This window comes from Apium graveolens, unplaced genomic scaffold (assembly GCF_009905375.1).
Source record: "Apium graveolens cultivar Ventura unplaced genomic scaffold, ASM990537v1 ctg8654, whole genome shotgun sequence".
NCBI lineage: Eukaryota > Viridiplantae > Streptophyta > Magnoliopsida > Apiales > Apiaceae > Apium > Apium graveolens.
Window position 1 is genome coordinate 104,615 of NW_027421365.1, and position 15,973 is coordinate 120,587.

The following is a 15,973-nucleotide window of genomic DNA, read 5'->3' on the forward strand; positions in this document are numbered from 1 at the left end:
AGTGCTAAAGGCTGGCCACCTTCTGTACTAACTATGCAATAGAACAAGTGTTCATGATCATAGTGATCTCTCAACAAATTCCTTTACTTCTATATGATGGATCAAGCTTTCGAAGATAGAAGCAGCTAGGAAGGAGTAGTATCAGTGCGGTAGTATTCTGAATCTAACGCGTTCGTGATACTAAGGTTGACGCAATTATTAAAAGGTTATAGAATGCTAACGAGCAAAAGTGTAACCAGTATAGTATTATGTACGGAAGATAGTAATGACTACGAACTGGAAAAGAATGGGTATTGAGAAGCAAAAGCTATAATGCTAGAAGCTATGATGAGAGTCTGTGCAATAGACTTGAGAGAAATTGGAACGATCACTTAACACGGATTGAGTTTTCTTACGATAATAGATCATATGTCAGTATTGAGATATCGCCTTATGAGATCCTTGAGGGAAGACAATGTCGATCTCCCTTATGTTAGGATGAAGTTGTAGAGCGCAAGATGCTCAGACCAGCAGTGGTCCAAAGGACCAAGGATATAATAGATCTAATCAGAGGATGGCTAGTAGTAGCCCAAGATGGACATAAGAAGTATGTTGATTTGACACGAAAGGACAAAGAATAGGAAGTAGGTGACCTAGTGCTGTTATAGGTATTTCCTTCGAAAGGATGGATGAGGTTCGAAAAGAAAGGAAAGCTAAGCCCACGAATTATTGGACCCTTGGATATATTAAGACGTATCGGGAAGTTAGCATATGAGCTAGCCCTACCCCCGAACATGTAGCAAGTTCATGACGTGTTCCACGTATCAATGTTAAGGAATTGTAATTCGGATGCCGGACAAATAGGGGCATATGAGCGCATAGACATGCAACCAGAAGTAACCTATATGGAGCAACCAGGAAGGGTTATAGATTGAAAAGGAACAAGTGCTTAGGAGAATGGTTATCAAACTAGTCAGAGTTTGATGGTAGAACCACAACGTGGGAAAATTTACTTGAGAGTTAGAAAGTGCAATGCTAAGAAAGTATCCCTATTCATTTTTATCTGATTCCGGGACGGAATCCTTTTAAGGAGGGGAGACTGTAATAACCCCAATTTTTGGAATTTTTGAAACACGGATGAATAGTAACTTTTGCTGATGATGCTGATTAAGAAAAATTATCAGACCACGCTATATAGGAGTACTGTTATGGAAATTCTAAGATCGTATTAGTATTCCATAAAGTAAATAAGTGTATGTAAAGATCGTCATAATCCAATTCCGAACACTTTGATTTTTTCCCGAAAATCCACCAGATACCGAAAGAATTGAGTATAAGGTAACATGATTAAAGGGATTTAAATTCAAGGATTATAAGAGAGGATTATAAAAGGAATATAATGTATTGAGAAAGGTTTAGGGGAAACCCAAGTAATAAGAACCAGGGTATGATCCCTCAAACGATAAACGAGAACGAAAGTTAAGCGAACCGTAAAATAAATAAGTGACCAAGAGACAAGCTTGTACAAGAAGCCAAGGATTGTGACATCATCAAACCATAAGGAAGAGACATGTGGCAAGTGGATGACATAGGCATGGTGACATAAGCATGACATAAGGGAAGGAATTGTTGGATGATTGTGAGCCACACAATATTTACCAAGGTAACAACCTAATTAACAAGCAAATCATCACACAAATACATAAGCAACCAAAACAAAAACATTTCCTTCTTCCCCCATCTCTTTGCCTCGGCTTTTTGAAGAAAAGCAAGGAAGAAAATTCCAAAACCCAAGCTCCACTTAATCATAATTCAAGAGGTTTGTTTCTTTAGCTTCCATAATTCATAACTTAGATGAGCCATAAGTTTAAGCTCAATATTCCATGTTTAACATAGCTAATCAATTCATCAAAGTTCTTGGTGAATAGTGTTTTCAAGAAACTAACTTTGTGTTTTCTTATGTTTCTTCAAGATCCAAGCTTAGTAGAGATAGTTAGTGGTTATTTAAGGCTTCCTAAGTGATTCTCCACTCTCCAAGGAAGGTATAACTTCTCAAACCCTTAGTCTTAAGTTTTGTTGGTTTGGATTTCATAATGTTTAGATGATGGGTTAGTGTAATGGGTGTGTACTCATGTTAGAGCTTTATTTAGTAAGTGGTTTTGTTGATTTTGGAGTTAGGAGTGATGCTTGTTAGATTTGAAGTTCTTGGTCACATTTTTGACTTGGTTTAGATGAATAAATTGGTAATATTGAGTTATTGGGGCTGTTGTAGTATGGTATGGATGGAGTTTGGGTATATGGTTGATTTGTGGTTGAATTGTGGTTGATTTGGAGTGGTATAAATTTGGGTAATCGCGTAAACATAGTCGTCGTAATGCCCGATTTACCTTAGACTGTTTTTGTTCTTAACATTAGGACCCGTGAACTCACTGCTAGGTTTTTACCATTGCCATGATTAGATAGTTCATGTTACGAGCTTCGTTTTGATATGTGGTTCATTTGATTCCGATGTACGGTTTAGGAGAAACGGCCGTTTTAAGTAACGGCATTTCGCGAACGAACCATTACCCCTCCCCTTACTTTGAAACATAGGTTAAAGACCTTAAAGGACTAATTGGAGTATGAAACATTTATGTAAAGTGTATTAGGCAGTTGGTAAGGCACTCGCGAAAGAATCTCCTTAAAACCCTTAATGGTTAATTTATTAAAAATGGTGGAGCCGAGGGTACTCGAGCGACTTAAGTGAATCGTTAAGCGCAAAAGCGAACGTTAGGGTCTAATTGGTTAAAGTATAGATTCATAAGCGACTTTGGTTTAATTCCAACTTATATGTTGTTTATAGGTTACCAGACTCGTCCCAAGCCATTTGTAACCCCTAGTCGCTCAGGAAAGTTTTCTACCCGTATAACTGTTGTTGTGATGTATATGTGTATATGCATGATCTTGTGATAAATGCATATTTGTTATTAGCAAATTCTTGCGATATATTGGAGCATGTGATATGGTATATATGCATGCCTGTTTCGTATTCTTGATTTATATATCTGTTGGTTCAAATGCTTATTAGTTGCATAATACCTATGCTAGAGATAAGCAGTAGTTGCGTATACCCTGAGTATAGGGGACCCAAAGGTGAACCCTTTTCTAAAACCGGGAGTAGATGTTCCCGAGTATATGATATATATATATATATTTATATATATATATTGATATGGTTTTTAAAAACTATTAATCGAATAAGGTTTATTCGATAACTTTATATTATTTAATGAATATTACTTGAATATTCATTCGAGGACTTATGACTCTGTTTATTCTATTTAATGATTTTTAATTGGATATTCATTTGAGGATGTATGACTCCGTTTATTTTATTTAATGAATATTATTTATAATATTCATTTGAGGTATTATGACTCCGCTTATTATTTAATACTATTCTTTATTTTATTAAAGAATAATGTTTCTATAATTAAACTTATTTTCGATTATTCAAATAAAGATAGTACTTTCGTATAAGTATATCTTTGGTTATTTAATATTCATTTCAAGTATGAGTTTTAAAACTTCTACTTCGATTATTTTTATAAGGATTATCTTTATGAGAATATTATTTAAATAATAATATTCAGATATTTCTAATATATCGGGACTGATTTATTTTAATAAATCAGCAGTACTCCAAACATTCTTAAAAATGTTTTCGAGTCTTCAAAATGATTTCTAAAAGTTAGGGCGGATCCCAAAACTCATTCTTTTATATTTAAGATCCTCCTTTCGAAGGGGATTTAAATACTCGCTCAAAGCCTGGGGGATCCGGCTCTGTGGTGTATTTTACATTCGCAACGTGGTTGCTGTTTTGAGAAAACAATTTGATTACTTGCCCAACATTCGGGAAGTAAGTCCCTCTAATTGAGTCGGCATAAGCGACAGGCCGGGGTACGGTCTATCAAAGTGTAAGTGGCTCCATCAACGCGTAAGAGGCCGGGTGGTGGTCCAGCACAAGGTCCTTATGTGGCCAGGGTGATGACCGGTGGGGGATTCATCCATCTACTAGTAGAAAAGGTTACTTATTGGTATCTTTGCCTGATCAGCAAGATATCAGGTTTATGCCAAGGTTTTCTCCTTTCCAAAATTCATTGGACATTGCAACTCTGTTTATAATTTTCATAATAGAGGTTTTGAAGGAGTGTATGAAATGTATATATATATAGGTGTATATATATATATATCGGGACTTAATGAAGTATCTCATAACTTCATTAATTATAATGATATTTCAAGGATTGAATCTATTCAAGTCTTATCTTGTAGTCTCATCTGGGTGATGAACTTTTGAAACTGATTATAACTTGAACGGTGGTAGTTCAAGTAGTATTCGGATATAAGTATATTGGAGTATCTTGTAACTTCATCTTTTAAACTTATATCTAGTAAATGATTATCTTGTGCATGTCAAAGATTTTCAAAAAAATGTTGAGACAAGGTTAGATATATTTGATCACCTTGCAACGATATTTTATACAGTTATAAACGGGAACTCTGTGTATATTATACATGTCAGAGGATTTCAAAGATTGTGAAAAGTATATATGTACATATATACTGAATATTTTGCGACTTGGTCGCGTTAAGATATCAGCTTGGTTCATTTCTTCTTGACCAAGACTTTTATGAGTACTATGAGAATGCTCATATATTGTAAATCATTATACATATTATTTTGGTGGGCTTGTTGCTCACCCTTGCTTTCTTCTTTCATCACACAACATCAGCTAGACAAGATGATCAGGACCAAGCTTCCAATTCGCAAGCGGTTAGAAAATGTTTCGCAGTTTGCTGGGAGCGTTGATGCCGCCGTAGCTGAGGTAGGAGCTACCAATAGGCTAGGTTTTCAGCTATTGATGAACCAGATTTATGTATATTTATGAATTGTAATAATGGCAAAGAAATGTAAATTTATTCAGAAACCCTTTTAAGGTATATTGGCATATAATTGTGGAATAAAATGACTTGTGATTTTTTTGGATATTCATCTCTGAGACTATAACTTATGGTGTGTGTGTTTATGGTTGGGTCACAGTACAGAATAATTGATTATTTATTAAGATTGGGTGTTATTAAGGGAAATGGAACTCGTGACAACCCGGATCCCCGACCCCGGATTTGGGGGTGTTACACATGCCTTGTATTTAATCATGACATTGCAGGGTAGAAGAAATTAATTGTACGATAACTATTCACTGAATAGGTTCTTGGTATTCTAAGCAGTGAATTCGTATTATCCGGATAGTCGCGATATGCTGAGAAGTATCCCTCACGATGTAGAATAAATATAATTAATTTATTAATTAATCATATTTAATGAATTAGAGAATTTATATAAATAATGATAAAATAGTTTTATTATTATTTATTTCTACTACCGGCTTAATATTGAACCTACAGGGTCACACCATAAAAGAGATTGATTTAATGGTGGAGGAATTAATTAATAATGGCTGGTAATTATTTATTTGTGAAATAAATAATTAATTAGCAAATTTAATAATTGATTAAATGAGATTTAATTAATTATATATTAATTAAAAAAGTTTTTAATATTATTAATTAAGAATTTAATTTTGGAAATTAAATCAAGTGAGAGAATTATTTTTCTAAAGTGTTAAGAAAAGGGATTAATGATTAAAAGGTGTTTTAATTATTAGTTAATTGGTTAATAAGAATAATCAATTAAAGGGTTAATAATAATAATATTTTATGGGAAAATTTTCAGCTGGAAATTTTACCTATAAATATACTATTATAAACCCTATTTGCCTCAACCCAAATAAAAAAACCCTAATTCTAAAGTAGAAAAGAAAAGGAGGCAACTAATTCTCTCAATCTCTTCCTCCCTCCATTATTTTGATCTCTTGGTGGATACCGGTGGAGTGCTTCACACTTGAGGAGCAGCTGCTAGGGATCTCCGTTCACCGTTCTTGAATCGCTATTAAAGGTTAGTAATATATCCCTCGATTTATTCACGATTTGTATGCGATTATATGGATTTTATATTAAGAAAATGTTTTACCATGCTTCTGTGATGTATAAAATCCTACAATGGTATTAGAGCTTAGGTTGTATGCATGTAGATCTGTGATAAAAATTTCAGAATTTTATGATCTTGTATGAATTTATTATGATTTTAGCAAGTTATATCATGGATTAATTATGATTGATTAGAAATTGTTTTTTAAAATTTTTTTGACTGTAGATCTGGGTTCTACAACTGTTGTAGATCGTCTGGGTATTTTTTTATAATTTTTTGATGTGTGGATTAATTATTATGATTTTTGAAGTTGTTTTAATTAAAATTCGTAATTAAATATGTATATATATATATGTAATCTGTTATGTATATATATATGTTGTATGCTGCTGGGAATTAAAGAATAAGTTCTGCTGACTGATGTTGATGGGCACGGCGTCCCATGGCGCAGAAGAGAAAGAAACAAAAAAAAATTCTGTGTCGGCTGCTGCAGGCGCGTGCAGCGCACGCGGGGAATGGGGTGTCGCGCATTCCGGGAATGCGTTACACCCTGTGGCGCATTCACGGAATGGGTTACACCTTTAATGGCTTAAAAGGGTTGTAACGCATTACAGGAATGCGTTACAGGGCTTGTAACGCGTTCCTATAATGCGTTACAGCCCATCTATTTTTTTAATTTGATTTCTGGGAGTTTCGTAACTCCGTTTGGGCGTGCAATATATCGTTGGATTCGTTTTTCTGAGACGAATCTAATGGAGTGGTGTAATTTTTTTTTATATAAAAGTTTTGAACTTTTTATATTCCCGAAAGTGTTTTAAAGCATGTTTTAATTATTTTAATTGCTTTTAAATGCTATAATAAATTCATACATCATTATATCAATGTTTGATATGATATTGCTTGCATGCTTACTTGTTTATTTATTTTTATATATGAGATATATGCCTATGTTTACCATGCGATGATAGATTTAGGTGAACTTAAATCAATATAAGGCGTGCTCTAGAAAATCTAGAATAGGAACCGTTTCTTGCCTTAACAATAATATTATGAATACAATCATGAAATTCTTGTGTTTATGAAACACGTAATTAAATATGAATTTTCTATATTAAGAGAAAGGATGATTCTGTCAAAAGCAGATTTCTATCTGTAAGAAAGGGGTATTAAGTGACGCCTCTTGACAATGCTCCCCCCGATCTGGGAATCATCTGATTATCGATTATTGATTTGAAATATTTAATTTAAAAGGAAGAATCTCTTTATAATATGATTATGATTGTAACATAATATAATCCCTCTAAAAATTAAATTATATCAAGTAGTAATTGGCCAATGATACAACGGGCTTTTGTCGGTCAAAGCCTTCCAACATGGTAGAAAGTAGTTCTTATTTTTAAATCATTATCGTTTCGTGCTACAGCCGAGGGCTTTGATTTCGAAATAAGAAATACTTGTCTATTACATAGAGATGTGTACATTGAATTAGAATCTAAAGGGCGTTATGTGCTGCAGCCGTGGGCCATTGGAGACTGATTCAATTGTACGAAATGTTGGGTTAGACTTGACTTAGAATATTGAGTCTGTCGTGCTACAGCCGTGACTCAATTATTCAAGAGGCTAAAGTTTTATTAGGCAATAACATAAGATGTAATTGACATGAGTTGTCTGCCTATTGAACATCACATGACGTTTTGTGCTACAGCCGAGGTTGTGTGATGGAATGTAGGATCCCTATTCCCACTAGCATTATGAATGCTTAATTTTTCACTTAAGGGGGTTATATAATTTAGATAAACTAGTGGGAGCCACTTATGAATAAAGACCCGATTCATATAGTGTTTTGAAATGAAATTGAATATTTGCTAAGTGTTGTTATGTGTTCATCATTTATAGATTTACTATATACGTTATGTCTTCTGCACTATCACTCCGGAGTATACTAGATGCTCACAAGTTGACTGGTCCTAATTTTGCTGACTGGCTTCGAAACTTTAGAATTGTTCTCAGGGTTGAGAAGCTGGAATATGTGCTTGACTCACCTAAGCCTACTGAACCTGCTAGCGATGCACATAATGATGAACATGTTGTGTATCGTAAGTGGATAGATGATGTAAATGTTGCTCAATGCATCATGCTAGCTTCCATGAACATTGAGCTACAGAAGCAGCATGAGCATATGGATGCTCACACTATCCTTATGCATCTACAAGAGTTGTATGATGTGGCAGGGTGGACAGCTCGATATGAGATATCGAAGGAGTTGTTCGGTTGTAGGATGTCTGAGGGATCATCTGTGAATGACCATGTACTTAAGATGATTAATTTGATTGAACGTCTTGGATAACTTGGTTTTGCCATGGATGGGGAGCTGAGCCAAGACTTGGTCTTGCAATCACTTCCGGGTTCGTTCTCACAGTTTGTTGTGATCTTTCACATGAATAAGCTGGATGTCAGCCTGCCTGAACTCCACAACATGTTGAAGACTGCGGAATCGAATTTTCCCCCTAAGAAGAATTATGTTCTTCTAATTGGTGAAGGTTCCAATCTTAAAAAAAGGAAGAAGAACCCTTCCAAGAAGAAGAAAGTAGATGAGAAAAAGCCGGTTCCACCAAAAGCTGAAGACCCCAAGAGCAAAGCTGTTTGCTTTCACTGTAACAAGGTGGGGCACTGGAAGAGGAACTGCAAGGTTTACCTTGTAGAATTGAAGAAGAAGAAGGGTAGTGAGACTACCGCTTCTGTTTCAGGTATGTTCATGATTGAATTGAATATGTCATTAAATCAAATTTCTACTTGGGTATTAGATACCGCTTGTGGTTCTCATATTTGCAATTCGTTGCAGGGACTAAGGAGAAGTAGGACTCTTGAAGAAGAGGAGGTGATTCTACGGATGGGAAATGGAGCAAGAGTTGCTGCTGAAGCTGTAGGATCATTTCATTTACATATGCCTACGGGCAAGACTATTGTTTTAAATAATTGTGATTTTGTTCCCTCAATAGTGAGGAATATTATTTCTATTCCCATGTTAGACTTGGCTGTATTTTTGTTTGTTATTCAGAATAATAAATGTTCAATTCTTAGAGATAACATTCTTTATGGAAGTGGTATTTTAAATAATGGTCTGTATGTATGTGACGTAGAGCATAATTTACTACAAATTGAACATACTAATAAAAAAAAGGGATGATGAAAATCTCACTTTCTTGTGGCACTGCAGACTTGGTCATATTAGAGAAAATAGACTGCGGACATTGCATAAGGAAGGATTACTTGACCCCTTTGATTTTGAATCATATCCTACATACGAGTCCTGTCTATTGGGTAAAATGACCAAATCTCCATTTAGTGGACATGGAGAGAGGGCTGCAGATTTGCTAGGATTGGTACACACAGATGTATGTGGACCAATGTCTATGCAAGCCATGGGTGGATTTTCGTACTTCATTACTTTCATAGATGATCAATCTAGATTCAGATATGTGTATTTGGTGAAACACAAGTCTGAAGCCTTTGAAAAGTTCAAAGAATATAAGTATGAAGTGGAGAAACAAACCAAACATAGTATTATAACTCTTCGATCAGATCGAGGTGGTGAATACTTGAATGGAGAGTTTCTGGCTTATCTCAAAGAAAATGGTATAGTCTCCCAGTGGACTCCTCCATATACTCCACAGTTGAATGGGGTATCTGAAAGGAGAAATCGAATTTTGTTAGACATGGTTCGGTCCATGATGAGCTATGCGAATCTTCCAGTATTCCTGTGGGGTTATGCATTGGAAACCTCAGCATATTTACTGAATAAGGTGCCTTCCAAATCTGTTCCTCAAACTCCATATGAGATATGGAAAGAAAGGAAACCGAGTCTTAAACACGTTAAGATTTGGGGATGTCCCGCTTATATCAAGAAAGTTGACCCAGATAAGCTGGAATCTCGATCCGTAAAATGTAATTTTGTGGGATATCCTAAAGAGACTTTAGGGTATTACTTTTACACCGATCATTGGGTGTTTGTCTCCAGACATGCCACCTTCTTGGAAAAGCAGTTTATCCTTGAAGGGAACAGTGGGAGCAAAATTGAACTTGATGAAGTTCAAAAAGCACAAACTACTACGTTTCAAGTGGAAACACCTATTCAGACTAAACAACCTTCTGTGGAATAGCCCATTCGTAGGACAGGGAGAGTGTCTCGCCAACCTGAGAGGTATTATGGCCTTGTCATTGAGAATGACAATGAGTTGTCAATCATTGATGCTGATGACCCTATGACCTAAAATGAGGCTATGAGTAGTATTTACTCCGAGAAATGGCAAAGTGCCATGAAATCCGAAATGGAATATATGTATACCAACCAAGTATGGACTTTGGTTGAAGCACCTGAGGGTGTGAAGCCTATTGAATGCAAGTGGGTATACAAGAGAAAGATTGGAGCAGATGGCCAGGTGGAAACCTATAAGGCCAGGCTCGTGGCAAAAGGATTCAGACAAAGGCAAGGGATTGACTTTGATGAAACTTTCTCGCCTGTAGCCCTGTTAAAATCAATTCGGATTTTGCTTGCGATTGCTGCTTACTACGACCATAAGATCTGGCAAATGGACGTGAAAATGCCCTTCCTCAATGTGAAACTTGAAGAGGAAGTGTATATGACACATCCAAAAGGTTTTCTTTCCAAGGGAAATGAACACCTAGTGTGTAAGATGCTACGAACCATATATGGTTTAAAGCAAGCTTCTCGTAGATGGAACATCCGTTTTGATGAGACAATCAAAGAGTTTGGTTTTATCAAAAACATAGATGAACCATGTGTCTACAAGAAGGTTAGTGGGAGCGCGGTAACATTTCTTATATTGTATGTGGATGACATACTTATAGGAAATGTTTTGCGACGCTTTCATCTGATTAGGGAGATTGTTGAAAGAGGAGATGTCAATATCAAGAGAGTTGACACACATAACAACATAGCAGACCCTTTAACAAAGCCACTTTCTCAAAGTCACTTTGATCGTCATAAAGACAAGATGGGTATTAGATACTAGAGTGATTGGCTTTAGTACAAGTGGGAGATTGAAAGAGATATGTCCTAAGTCCAATCATGTATGATGATTTAGGAATAACTTTTATGTAATCTGTTTTGATTTCATTGATATTAATAAAAGACGTGTTTTGGTTTTATTGCGGGCTTTATCTATTTAAGTGTTTAAATAAGATATACCATAGTTTAGAGTAAAGCTTTTTATTGATTATGATGAGTTCATAATAATGAGACCTAAAAGATGATAACTCTGAACTTAAATATTTCCTGGTCATAGGATTACTAACTGGTAATTAGTAATCAACAAAGATCGGTACATACTATGCTTGCTTCATTATGAAGGATGTCTGTTCTCATAGACATTTGTGTGGTGACACTATAGCTAGTATGTAGGTGCTTATTATAGAATAAGTTCACTGAACATGACTCACACAGCTAAACAACTGATGGAGTTCACTCACATGTCAGCAGATGTTCACATAGTGATAGTTGTACAAATATCCTTAGAATTGAGGTCATCATAGTCATCTTGTGTACACTGAACTATACTTTGGTTTAGTTCTTAGTCTCTAGGGATAATAATAAGGGCTCTACTGGGTGTAGGAATTTGTACACGAAGATAGTGTATGATCAATAAAGGATCTACCCCTTCCAGTGAAGGAAGAGAATGTTCAATGCTGATCCACTTATGCTAGTTCAAGAATCTCTGGCCAAAGTGAATAAAATTAGAAAGGAGTTTCTAATTCACATTAATCAGAACTAAGCATAGTGAATGGGAAAGCATATGATTAAATAAGATAGGCTTGACACGAGTTTCATGCCTTGTATTTAATCATGACATTGCAGGGTCGAATGATTTAATGGTGGAGGAATTAATTAATAATGGCTGGTAATTATTTATTTATGAAATAAATAATTAATTAGCAAATTTAATAATTGATTAAATGAGATTTAATTAATTATAAATTAATTAAGAAAAGTTCTTAATATTATTAATTAAGAATTTAATTTTGGAAATTAAATCAAGTGAGAGAATTATTTTTCTAAAGTGTTTAGAAAAGGGATTAATGATTAAAAGGTGTTTTAATTATTAGTTAATTGGTTAATAAGAATAATCAATTAAAGGGTTAATAATAATAATATTTGATGGGAAAATTTTCAGCTGAAAATTTTGCCTATAAATATACTATTATAAACCCTATTTGCCTCAACCCAAATAAAAAACCCTAATTCTAAAGTAGAAAAGAAAAGGAGGAAACTAATTTTCTCAACCTCTTCCTCCCTCCATTATTTTGATCTCTTGGTGGATACCGGTGGAGTGCTTCACACTTGAGGAGCAGCTGCTAGGGATCTCCGTTCATCGTTCTTGGATCGCTATTAAATGTTAGTAATCGATCCCTCATTTTATTCACGATTTGTATGCGATTATATGGATTTTATATCAAAAAAATGTTTTACCATGTTTCTGTGATGTATAAAATCCTACAACATATTCATCACGCTTATGATGAAATTTAAAATCCTGATATGAAGTTGCATCTTAAGGCCTCTACTATTTCTGTTAAAGGAATTCACTCTGACCGTGATGATATGAAGAAGTCCCATGTTGCTGTCAAGGACAAAATTGATGGATTTATGCTCCACACACCTACCTCAGCTGAAATCGCGAGTGTGAAAACTACTATTAAAAGTATTGTTCAAACTCAACACAACATGGACTCTAGACTTTCCTCCTTGGAAGACAAGGTCTCTTCAATAGCTGACAAACTGGATGCTTTGTTTTCTCTTCTTTCAAATACTGATGCCAAAAAGGGGGAGAAGATAGTTGCTAAAAAATGTACACCAGATTCTACTCAGATAAAGGATAAAGATATTGATGATGATGGTGACAAGAATCCAGTTACAGACGTTCAAATTGCTTCTACTGCTCAACAAACTCAACATTCCAAGAAGACTGGTTCTTCAGGATAAAGGAAGTCTACTGGTGCTCATAAAGCTAAGCATAAGACTACTACTAATGCTCATGAGGATGATGCTGTTACAATCTCTAATTTAGCAGATGCTAAAGGGTTATTCTTTCCTTACAGACATAAGGAAATAGGTGAAGAGATTATCTTGTACTACAAAGATAAGAGGTTTGAGCAAAAGAAAGCTAGGATTGCTCTTGGGTCTATAACTGAAGAATTTCCTGATCTAACAGCTGAAGAAGCATTTATGCAACAAAAGGAGTTAATGGCTCAAATTGAAGCTGAAGCTAACACTTCTAAAGGAAGAGGAAAAAGAGGTGGAAGATCTACAAGAGCTAGAGGAAAAGGAGGAAGATGAAGGACTTCTAAACCAACTCAAGTGACTGCATTTAATTCTGCATTTCTGAATGTTCTATCCAGAGAAGGTTATGTTCTTGTACAAGGACATGAAGGAGCTGAAGAAGTTCAGAAGCCAGTAGAGTTGATTATTCAATGGAAGAAAAGATCAGCCACTGACATTGATCAAGCTGATACAGCAAATCAGAATGTAACTCCTGAAGCAGACACAAATCCTGATGTAAAAGCAGATCCTGATACTGTGAACCTGATAACTGATTTTGACTCTGATGAAAAAGTGATCGAAGCATTAAATGAGTCAGCTCTTACTACAGTAGTCACTCCTTATATTTTCAGAGGTTGATGAAAAAGAAAAGGTTGACAGAAAGAAAGCTGATCAAGCATGCAAAGATTATGTGGAGAGAGTTTTAAAATCAAAGAGAGAGCTATGGCATAAAGTAAAAGGGAAGATTCATGATTTGTCTACAAGTTATGCTCCTCTCAGTAAGAAGGATAAAAGATGGAAAGACATTTATACATTCGATTATCCTAAATGGTTCAAGCATGTTAAATTTATGTTAGCAGGGTTAAGGGATTCTATTTCAGAACAGGAAGATGTTGATAAGTCCATCAAGAAACCTTCTTGGGTGGAATATAATGAAAAACTGAAACTTGTCAAATCTCGAACCAGAGGAGGCATTGGTCATTCTGATATGGAGATTCTAAGATCTGATCTGCTGGATACAAATACTCTGACTGAGAATCTTGGTGAAAGAGTTTCTCATTCACATCTTGAGAAAGTTGAAGCTGTGAAGATTGTTTATAGAAAGATAAATGATAATGATATCAGAGAAGAGATTATGTACTTCTTAAGGGATGGTAAAGTAAAGAGCTTTACATTGCAGCAACTCTTAATGAAGACTGTGATGGAATTGAAATACATTCACTAGCTTCTTAGAGTTGAGAACAGTGTCACCAGAAATTGGTCTTCTATGATACTTGAAGTCATCAGAAGAAGAGTCATGACAAAAGATGATAAATACAATGTTTATTATGTTCCTATGTACGGAACTTATACTGGTCAAGAAATGAAGATGGAAAAGGGAGCTGCAGTTCTAAAAGTTTTTCTCAACAGTCCTCAGTTATCTTTCAGTCCTAACCATGAAGATGTCAGTTTAAGCTTCATATTGATTGGTGATCTTGAGACAAACAAAATCTCAATTTCTAAATTAAGATCAGCCATCTATCAGCTTGGAGAAGACACTGAAGAGAAGAGAGAGTTAAAGAAAAAGCTTGTTAAAGTCCTACAAGACAAGGAGGAAGAGAGATTGAAAAACTTTCTGGAAACAACTGTCAGTTATCTAAAAATACTGAAGTAAGCTTTACTCCTTGTATATTTTGTAGTTGGTTTTGGCATCATTGAGAATGGAATTTATGCTTCATTATATTAAGCATAAATTGAGGGAGATTATTACGTACGGATTCTCAATGATCAGAAGAAGCTCAGGATCTGGCTATTCGGGTGTCATCAGTATTTAATGTGTCGTCAAGATTTGACACATCATCGGCATTTGGATGTCATCAGTATCTGGAGACAGTCATCTTAGAGGATTTGTTCAGTTCCTTGTATTATGGAATAGATATCTTTTACGTCTAAGTTATAGGACTTTATCTATTCAGTTGAAGATATGTCTCAGTTTTGGTTAGCTATTGATAATGCATATCCTAGATTGTTTAGTTGTAGCTGTGTAGTATATAAACACAGTTTAGGTCATCACATAGTGAATTAACTTGAACATCATAAGACCTAGCAGCTCTCAAGAACATCAGTATTTCTTGAGAGAGTTTTGTAACAGTTTTTATCAAAAATAAAAGTTGTTATATTTTATTACTTGTTCGAAAATTTATACAATTGTATCCAACCCCCTTAAACAATTATATCCTTACGGGGTAACAAAGCTAAGAGCTGGTTACACTATCTAGCACCATGTTCTATTGCAACATGGGAGGACCTTGCTGAGAAATTTCTTACTAAATTCTTCCCTATGGCAAAAATAGCTGCAATCAGGAATGCTCTTACTCGGTTTGCGCATCAATCGGGTGAATCTTTATATGAAGCTTGGGAGCGCTATAAGGAGATGCTTAGGACGTGTCCTCATCATGGAATGCCTGAATGGATGGTGATCAATTGCTTTTATAATGGTTTGGGAGCGCAGTCAAGACCTATGCTCGATGGAGCATCAGGTGGAGCCTTATGGGCTAAGAGCTATAGGGAAGCTTATGAGCTAATTGAGATAATGGCTGCGAATAAATATCAGAATCTAACTCAGAGACTACCACAAGGCAAGGTAGCAGGAATTTTGAAATTGGATACATCTACGGCTATCATTGCGCAGCTAAAGGCGTTGACTATGAAGGTCGATTCTCTGACCAACTATGGTGTTCATCAGATAACTAGTGTTTGTGAGCTTTGTGTAGGTTCGCATACGACGGAGCAATGTGCTATATCTAGTGAATCAACTCAGTTTGTGAGAACCTTTTAGAGGTCACAGCAACCTGTTCCCGCTACTTATCATCCTAACAACCACAATCATCCTAACTTCAGCTAGAGCAATACAGGGTGGTATGCAA

General features: G+C 35.5%; 1 non-coding gene across 1 annotated transcript; it reads right to left on the minus strand.

The window, feature by feature from the left end:
• Window positions 1–15,402: 15,402 nt before the first annotated feature.
• LOC141705219 (small nucleolar RNA R71) lies at window positions 15,403–15,509 on the minus strand. The gene has a single exon (XR_012568257.1). It is a non-coding gene; the product is annotated as a small nucleolar RNA R71 (small nucleolar RNA).
• Between the last annotated feature and the right edge of the window lie 464 nt (window positions 15,510–15,973).